The sequence below is a fragment of the Leptonychotes weddellii genome, chromosome X, assembly GCF_054177405.1.
Source record: "Leptonychotes weddellii isolate Sample4059 chromosome X, ASM5417740v2, whole genome shotgun sequence".
NCBI lineage: Eukaryota > Metazoa > Chordata > Mammalia > Carnivora > Phocidae > Leptonychotes > Leptonychotes weddellii.
This window is the reverse complement of record NC_138385.1, coordinates 3,973,006-3,982,914: the sequence shown is the minus strand read 5'-3', so window position 1 is coordinate 3,982,914 and position 9,909 is coordinate 3,973,006. Positions and strand designations below refer to the sequence as shown.

At 44.3% G+C, this 9,909-nt stretch overlaps 1 long non-coding RNA gene across 4 annotated transcripts in view; it reads left to right on the top strand.

The window, feature by feature from the left end:
• The first annotated feature begins 316 nt into the window (after positions 1-316).
• The window catches only part of LOC115943001 (uncharacterized), a 204,248-nt gene continuing 194,655 nt past the window's right edge, over positions 317-9,909 (top strand). For all 4 annotated transcript variants that reach the window (XR_014141172.1, XR_014141171.1, XR_014141170.1 and 1 more), the window contains exon 1: positions 317-4,996. This is a non-coding gene — a long non-coding RNA (uncharacterized LOC115943001). The remainder of the gene's footprint in view (positions 4,997-9,909) is intronic.

Genomic DNA, 9,909 nt, shown 5'->3' with positions numbered 1-9,909 from the left:
CCATGTCTCCCTTTTTTTTGGTTTACTCACTTGTTTTGTTGGAACACACACTCTAGTAGCTTCCCAAGTAAAGGTGTATGGGAAGTGTACTAGTCAGCTGTTTTAGTAGGTGATGCTGTGGTTGTAAATATTCTAAAACCTCCCTGGTTTATACAGCAGGGTTTCCTTCTTATTCATGTCCTGTGTCCTTCAGGCATCAGCTACAGCTCTAGCTAGGTCTTTTTCATTCTGGGACCCAGGCTGAACAGGAAGTCCCCTTTCAGGAAGAGCAGTTCTCATGGCAGAGGAAAAAGAGCCCTCACAGAACTAGTGATGACTCTCAAAGCTTCTGCTTAGAAGTGGCACGCATCACTTTTGTTCCCCTTTCATTGGCCAGAGCAAATCTTATGGTCAAGCCTGATATTAGTGAGCATGAGCTGTAAGGCAAAATTGCACAATTCACCATAGGAAGTAGATAGTGTGGCCACACATACAATTATAGGTTGATCCCCACCCCCACCCCCCCAGAATTTTGAAGGCACTGCTCCATCATCTCCTACTTTTCAGTGTTATTGAATAGTCTGATGCTGATCTGACCCCTATTCTGTATGAGACTTTTCTTCCTTTACTCTGGAGGCTTTTAGGATTTCCCTTTAACCGCTACTATTTGGAATTTTAATGATGATGTGAGTTGGTGTAGATCTTTGTGCATTCATTTTGCTGGTCCTTCCTTGGGTCCTTTCAATGTGGAAATGTATATCCTTAGTTTCTGGGGAATTTTCTAATTTAATCATTTTCCCCTTTGTTTTTTCTTTCTGAAGTTTCAGTTACTTGGACATTAGACCTCCTTGAATATTCTCTACTTTTCGTAGCTTTTTCTCTCTTGGTCTTTCTGTTCTACTTTTGGGAAGACAAGTATTTTAATCTTCCTCCTCCCCCTTTTCACATTTTGATGATCGGGTTTTCAATGTCCATCAATTCCCTTGTTTTTCGTCTCTCCCTTTTTCATAGTGTCCTGTTCATGCTTATGGATAGAATTTTTCCTCTTATCTCTCTGAAGAATGTGTGTGTGTGTGTGTGTGTGTGTTACATATTCTAAAATATATGTGAGGTTTCCTTCTATTATTGCATCATTTATGTTTTCTCTGGGTTCCCTCTTCTAATTTGTTTGAAGCCTCTCTCATGTTAGAAGCTGTCCTCAAATGTCTTGTGACACTTGACAGTCTATTCTAGTGGAGCCCTCAAAAGCTGACCGGAAGTGTCGGATGGAAAGACAGAGCTTGTCAACTGGTGGGCTTCACTGCAAAGTGATTGGCAGCAACTGACTTTTTGTTGGAGGACATCCAAATGCCAGTATATAGAGGAATTTCCTCTAGTGACCTTCACCCATGGCATCCTTTAGTCTACCTGCAGGTATTTTGGGATTGGAGGTCAGCTGGCTAGGTTCCTGCCATTCCATATATTCCTGCCATTCACTTGATCCCTCTGTTTTCTGTTAGGTGCCTTACCCCACCCTGTTCCTAGTGCCCTGGGTGAGTCTGATTCAGTGTCTTCAGAGAGTATATATCTTGTTTCGTAGGGACGAAAGGAATGGAAGGAATAGTTACTTGGCAAGCTGCATGGGACGAAGGAAATGTGGGAGCCCGCTCTTCCATGTACAGACTTCCAATTCCTGTTTTCCTGTATCTGACCCTAACTTCTGTGGTACCTGGTATTTCTAAGCCCTAAGCTTTCCCAGGATTCTTTGGGGGCTAATTGGCTCACTTTTTACTGGTATCTCCTTCTACAAGCACTTAGGTTAAAGTTTTGTCTACTTTACCATATTGATATACCTTCCTTCATTTACATCCCGTTTTCAAAAAATCTGTGGACAGTTCTCATCCACTAAGGTCTCCTTTCCTACTCTCTTAATCTGTGTGAACCTTTGCCTCTTCCTCTTCCTCTCTCTTCTCTCATTGTTTTTGTTTTAAGTCCTTTATTTTTGTTTTAATGGGGCTTCCTGAGAGCGAGGGTGGGAGAGAGAGAGAGAGAATGAGTATCACATGTGGTCAACCTGCCGTATTTAACCAGAAGTCAAGCTGTGGAAGAATTTTAAAATCTAGTTTTCTTTACCTCATGCTGAACTAAACATGGCCTTAAAATATACCCTTGATCTCCTAAATGAAAATAGCATTATACTTGGATAGGTGACATATTTTCCCTACAAAATTTTAAAGACAAAACTTGAATGTTGATGGAAATTAAAATGTCTCACACTGAGCATGGTAAATGAGTAAATGAATGAATCGTTGAAGAAAAAGGAAAGATAATGTAATGGCTAGTCTTGGTTTAATATTTCAGATCCCCTCTTTACCCTTCCCTACCCTGCTCTGGGCCCCTGGAGACTGGCTTCGATGGATCGCATCACCCAGGCTCCCTCGTCCGCTGGCTTCCTCTGGGTTTGCCCAATGGGGGAAAGAGGAGAATCAGAGAGTCAGAAAGAAAGAGCTGTCTGGGCATTTGTTTCTCTAGCTCCCTGTCTGCTGGGTCACATTTGGCAGGGATTGTGTCCCTCTACCTGTGTCACACCTTCTTTTGGGTTGTCCCTTTCGGACAGCCCCAGCTTTTACTAGGCCCTGCTCTCCTTTCCACTTCAGGCCCCAGGATGGTAGCAACTTCTTACTCTTGGCCCAGGCCTGCTGCAAAGTCCCTTGTCGGTCTCCTTCACTCTGCCCACACCTCAGTTCCATCTTTTTAATGTGCTCTCTGTTGCCTGCCAGGACCCTGGATGACACAAGCGCTCTAGTACAGCTCTCTCATCATCATCGAGGTACTTTTGGACAAAGTACTCCACTTGACGGGCCACACTTCTTTCTGTCTGAAAAGTGCTGAGGTGGAAGAGGGTGGTCTGGTCTCTGGTCTGATGGCCCCTTCTAGTTCTGATATCCACACTTCTGCATGATGCAGCAGTGGTCTGTAGTGAGCTCTAGCTCCATTTCTCTCCTTCTGGCTCTGTGGGCCACTGTGGATAATTCTGAGTGGCGGGTGATCACCAAATAATTGTGTTCTTCTTTTGGGAGGCAGTTTGCTGGAATGAAAGAATACAGACCTTAGAGTCAGACTGGGGTTCAGAATCAGGCTCTGCCACTTTCTTACTAAGTTACCTTGAGTACATCACTAAACCTGTCTAAGTGTCCAGTTCTTCATCTTAAGATGAGGGGCTGTGATGGACACTGTTAGTTACCTATCCAGCAGGTATCTCCTTCTTTGTTGAAGGAATGCTGATTTCCATCAGGTACAGAACTGAACTTTCAGTTGAGCGTTTGATACTTGCAGCCTGTGGTAGATATCACTAGTGTTTACTAACGTCGGCTTCTGTCCTTCTGAGAACATGAAAGACTAACTTCCAAGTCCTCCTGTAGTTAGGTGGGGCTGTGTGGGAAGTCTGGCTAACGAGCTGTGAGGGAAAGTGACCCATGTCGCTTCATGGCTGGAGCTGAGAAGAGCAAGCGTGCGGTCTCGTGGCCTTCCCGGTGGGGCCTCCGCCGGCCAGGGTTGCTCAGTGACTGCGGGGAGCACAAGTGCTCCTCACCTTGCAGCGAACATGTAGCATGAGTGAGAAGTAAACTGGTGTTCGTGTTAAGCCACAGTGGCGTTTTGAGGTGAATTTGTCACGGAATGCACAGCTGAAAGCATCCCCATAGGCATAGGACATTATCTTCCTTGAAGGGTTGTGTGGGTCGGACTTTCTGGATTTGATTCCTAACTCTGTTACATATAACTTGTATGACCTTGGTCAAGTTACTTAACCTTTGTATGCCTGGGTTTCCTCATCTGTAGCACAAGGTTAACAATCCCTCCTTCCTCGCAGAATCTGCATTGAAGAAATTACTAGGCATGAAGCACTTACAATAGGGCCTGGCCGGCGGGAAGTGACGTGCAATGCTTGCTGGTGGAGAGCCTGTATTTCGCAGCGTCGTGCACCGTGCGTGGCTCTTGTCAGCAGGGGCACTGGTACCTCTATTGCTGTTGCAAGGATTAGAATGACCCACGTAAAGTCCTGGCACATAGTGGGCACTTAATACAGGGTTCACAGTATTTGGTGATTGTGCTTTTGTACTTACACCCTGGATAGAGGCCCCTCGTCTGTTGCTTCTCTTAGAATGAGAGAAGCGTTGCTCTCTAAGACTTCCTTTACAACGTAGTAGGTAGTTGAATGTGTGGATCTCAAAGGATGTTTCTGAATACAAAGTAAAGAAGACATTGCTATGGCAGCAATACCTTAATTAAGCAGGAAAGGTACTCATCGGAAGGGGTGCTGTTTGTAAGTTTGAAGGCAAAGCAGCCACACTCATGAGACTCTGAGCTTGGATAATGAATATTTGACTGCGTGTGTCATTTAGAGTCCTGAAACGCTGTCTGTCCGTGCTCTGTATTTTGTAGATGATGGAACTGATCCCAGAGAGGGGAGGGGGCTGGTCTGGGATGACACAGTCAGTCAATAGCATGGGCAGGACTAGAGCCCAGGTTTCTGGGCTCCCAAGTGCACTGCTAGGTAGAAAAAGCGAAGTTTGGTCTTTTAACAGTGGTGCCATTTGGAAACTAACATCGGACTTGATGAGAAAATTAAAGTAAGTCTGCTTCCTACTCTGCCCTTCGCCCAGCTCATCATCTGTTTTGTTGGTGCTGGTTAGCTCATGCCTTTGAATACATCAGAAGTGGCTTGAATTTCTCTTTCCTTTGCTGTCTGTTCATTGGCTGCAAGAGTGTCCTGTCCCTTCTGGCTTTCACATGGGCTGCCCAGAAGCACCACGGGCTTTGCTTCTTAGCCAACTAGAGGGCGGCAGAAATGAAAGAGGCTTGCCAGTGTGTTTCCTTTGTTGCGTTTCCTTGGACACAAACACAGGAGGGGAGTTTCTACGGAGCAGCTAGTCTCCCCCCATTTTGGATTTTGCTGGGGCAGGTAGTTGAACTCTTTAAGGAAGTCTGGATTTTCTCTGTCTCGGGAAATTACTGATACCATCAGAGCCAGAAGGAGGTGAGTAAAATGGAAAAGAAAATTCGTAAGAGTCACGCCAAGATTCAGATTTCCAACCCCACCCAATTCTCCCCCAGCTCTCCTTTCAGCTGTGACTTGCTTCCCAGGAAGCAGAAAACAATAGTCTACTGATTGAGTTTCAGTCTAAACTCTTGGCAGTTAAAGGTGAGGGAAGTAAAACCTAGTTACATTTACAATCAAAGTCCATATATCTCCATTGGGAGGCAGAGTCTTTGCGTATACTTTGCAAGGTGGGTCTGGTTCTGAAGCCAAACTTGGAAGTGCATTTGTTTTGGTAACTATTCTCTTGCTTAAAGTTCTAGGCGGTCTCTTTGGAGTTAATCACTTCTAGAAAAGTGCAGAGGTCTTACAGTGAAGAAAAGGAAAAGCATATTAACTGTAACTGGACTGGGTCCATATCATGAGAGCTGGGAAAACCCGAGATCTTGGGATAAAGGGAAAGCCAGTGGACAGCTGGATTTTATGGTAGGGAACATGGGATAAAGACTCAGTTGTTCCGTTCTGATCCCTGCTCCCCACCCCACGGGAGAATTTAAATTTTGTCTACCCTGCTTAGCTTCCCAGAGTAGGTACCGTATTGTTTAGAGAAGTAGACTCATTTATTGGAAGTTCTCTTTGTGTATAACACTGTCACTTGTAAGTCATCTTTATCTTTCTCTGTTGGACCTCTCTCCTATCCTTCTTTCCCTGCACTCGTTCCTTTGGTCAGTGAATATGTACTAGAGGTCGACTGTGTGCCAGATATGGTGCCAGCCCCATGGGTATAATGGTAGCTAAGACAGTGTTCCTCTCATGTATTGCTGCACAATAAACCACCCTCAAAATTTAGTGGCTTGATGCAACAACCATTCTACCATATTCCATAAATCAGGAATTTGGGCAGGGCACAGCTGGGAGATTCTTGTCATTGACAGAGATCACTCAGCAGTATTCAGCTGGTCTGGTGGGTCCACCACAGCTTTACTCATATGTTTGCTGCCTGGGCAGAGATGGCTGGAGGGCTAGGCTCAGCTGGCCCTGTCAACCAGAGCCTTACCAACAGAGTGGTTTCATGGTGATTGGAGTTGTTTGGTGGCAGCTTAGGGCTCCAGGAGCTAGTGTTCTAGTGACCCAGGTAGAAGATGCATGGCCTTTTATGACCCAGCCTCTGATGTCCCAGAATGTCACTGCCTCTGCATTCTCTTGGTCAAGCAAGACAGCAGGGGTCAACTGAGATGCAAAGCGAGGTGATTAGATTCCACCTCTTAGTGAAAGAAATCGCAATGACTTGGCAGCCATCTTTAACATCACAGACAGACAGAACTGCTCTCCTTTAAGAGATTTATATAACTTTGGAGCTGGAAGCAGACTGGCCAACAAATAATCCAGGGACCCAGGCCGCCTGGAGGAAATGACTAGAAAGTCTATTTAGTTGTATAGTGAATAAATACCCTTTCATGGCTAAACAGCGGAGGGTCTGGGGTTGTTCCCTTGTGCTCTCCTGGGCTTCCTATGACCACACTTGCAATCTCTTGCTCAGCATTCCATATCACACCAGCAAACAACCAACTCTGTTGGCTAACATACTTACAGGGAACAGTGCCCAGCCATGTGTCTGATCACAGCTGCCTCCATCATTCTGATTGGTTACACCATAAGAGACTCTTAACTCTAGGGAACAAGCTGAGCGTTGCTGGAGGGGAGGTGGGTAGGGGGATGGGGTAACTGGGTGATGGGCATTAAGGAGGGCACGTGATGGAATGAGCACTGGGTGTTATATGCAACTGATGAACCACTAAATTCTACCCCTGAAACTAATAATACACTATATGTTGACCAACTTGAATTTAAGTAAAATGAAATTAAAATTAAAAAAAATCCAATTGTTTGACTGAACAGGGGTTTTGCTAAGTAATTACTAACTAAGCTTGTCCATTCAGAATATTGGCATTATTGTTCCATCTACTGGGACAGTTCCCCCTCTTCTTTATTTTGTTGATTTTTACTTATTCTTTAGAATTCATTGTGAGGAGCCCCTCTTGCTGGAAAACTTTTCCTGACCCAATTGGACTCAAATGCCTTCCTTTGGACTCCCTTAGCCACCCCTACCCCCAGCCTATCTCCATCATTACTATACTTACCATATTTTATTATAATCCTTGATTATTGACTTTCCAACTGCCTCCCCTGACAGAGATGTATTGTTAACGCAGCAGACATGTTTAGCATGGGAATGTCAGCTAAATATCAGGTCCTCTTTGAGTCAGCTACAGATACCGGGGTGATTCAGACTGATACGGTTGCTTCCTGCATACATGGAGCTTCCAGGTGAAGGCAAATATTGAAAGAATCACTACAAATGCATTGAGTGAACCCCAAAATGCCCAACTCTGAGTCACACAAGTAGCGATAGGAACTGTACCATTCATTGTCTCTGTTGTTGCTACGATGCCTGGCATAAAATATTACCTCAGTAAATGTTTATTAAGTACATGAGTGAGTGTTGTTGGTACATTAGTTGAATATGTGGATAAAGTTATGTGAGCAGAGTATCATTTCTCTTATTGTTAGAGCCCCCCCTAAGATTTTACCAGGCTGGGCCACGATTGCTTTCTTTAAGGAGCAGTGGGGACAGAGCCAGCCCCTTTCCTGCCAGCCAGATTATGCTTGTCTCTGCTCATCCCTGGCTCAGTCTGATGTCTGGGGCTGCAGTGTGGTACCCCTCACACCAAGGTTTGGTTTTCTCGCTTGTTAACCTTTGACTTCAGCTATCACGACCCTGTTGATGGATGAACCTTAGTTTACTGCTGCCCATGTCTTATGCCTTGGGGTAATTTGGGGTAGCCCTTGACTGGGAACCATATGACCTAAACCTGTTCTGAACAGACACACCTTGCCCTCTACCACCTTCTGGTGGACCTAGCTGAAACTCTGTTGACCCTTTCTGGGAAGCTTTCCTTCCAGAATTGGCTTTCCCTGCACAGAATATGATTTCTAGATCCAGGTTCTTAGAACAAAAAAGGCAGTTTTTGGAATCAGACATAATTGGTTTTGAAGGGACTCTTCTACTTGCTAGTTATATCCCTCTGCGCCTAATTTTGTCATCTGTAAAAATGGGGTAGAGTTGTTTTAAGTGTAGTCTGCCATGTAATTGCTGAGAAAATGATAGTTCCCTTCCATGTGTGGATTGACTTTTGCATTCAAAGCAGACATTATTGATGCCTTTCCCTTCAGTATGTCATTTATTTTAGGAAATTTTCCCACATGGTGATGGTGATGGTGATTTGCTTCCAGGGCCAGCCTCGACCACACCATTACCAGAGTTTCTGGACTCTGGTCACATGGCATGCATTGTATCTGTCGCTAAGATGGGATTGAGTCTTCATGTAGGACATAAGTGGCCATCACCATTTAAAGGCCCATTGTTACAACAGATTTTTAGAAAATTTTATCAGATCTTTTGTAAGAATATAGGCTTAATGTACACTAAGGAACCCAAATATCAAAGCGGTCTGTATTATGGTTCTCCAGAGAAACAGAAGGAATAGGAGAAATTCCATGATCTGCCATCTAAAAGCCAGAGACCTGGTCAAGCCAGTAGTATAGTTTGAAGACCTCTGAATCAGAAAGGCAATGGTATGGATTCCAGTCCAAGTCTAAAGGCCTGAGAACCAGGAGTGTCAAAAGCAGAAGATTTATGTCCCAGCTCAGTCAGTCATACAGAGATCGAATTCAACCTTCCTCTGCCTTTTTGTTCTATTCAGGCCCTCAATGGATTGGTTAATGCCCACCCACATTGGGAAACACCATTTGCTTTACTCAGTCTACCAATTCAAATGCTAATCTCTCCCAGAAACACCCTCATAGACACATCCAGAAATAATGTTTAATCAGATATCTGGTTATCCATGGCCCAGTCGGTCTGACACATAAAATTAACCATCACATTGCCAAAAAACCTTGCTTGCTCCCTGCCTCACCTTTTGCCCAGCCAGGTATCCCCAGTTACACCTGTAGGCATTCAGATCAGGCTTGCTTAGAATTAATTTCCAGGAACATAGGAAGGGAATAAATACAGGTACCAATTTGGGCAGCACTGCCCTCAGGATCAGGGTCAAGGCCTTAGGTTAGGACAGCCTTGCTGGTCTTTTGGCCCTTGAATATCTTGTGCTATTCCTGCAGCATTTTCACTATTCACAGTTGCTGACTTGTCTCCTTTTTATATGCACTTTTTTTTGGGTAAAATAAGACACACATAATACAAATTCACATAAAATAAATGTATTCGGTGAAATGTAAGCCCTCCTCTCCTAGATGATCCTGTGTCCCCTGGTTCCCCCCTTCAGACGTAGCTGCTACAACCACCTTCTTGTGGCTCCCTCCAGAGTGAGTCTGTACACTTATAAGTATAAATGTAGATACTTGCGTGGTCTTAGGGCTTCCCATCGGGCTCTGCTCACCAGTCTGTGTGTCCTTTTGTGTTCTGGTCATTTCTCTGGAACAAGCCTTCTCTGCTTCCCTGTCGTGACATCATCATTCTCTACTTTTCACCTGCCCTCCACCTGCTGCCCTGACCTGCTAAGACCCTAATCTGGAACAGGAAGAAGTAGAATTCATCATTTAGAAAGATGAAAGCATTTCTAGTTTCTATTTCCATTCTATATTGTCTAACCCTGCAAAATTAAATTACGCCTGTTCATCTGCTACTGACTCACTGTATTCCATGAGAAAGCCATTTGCATTTTTCTTCACAACAACATCTTTCTCTTCAGGATGCTCTGGCAACTAATGTTTTAAAATTCTCAGAAAAAGTCATAATAATAAAACCTTCCCATCCTAAGCATCTAAAAATTGAATTGAGACCAAAGCACAGAGAAGTATTATTAAAGAAGCTAAATAGTTTACAAACTCAG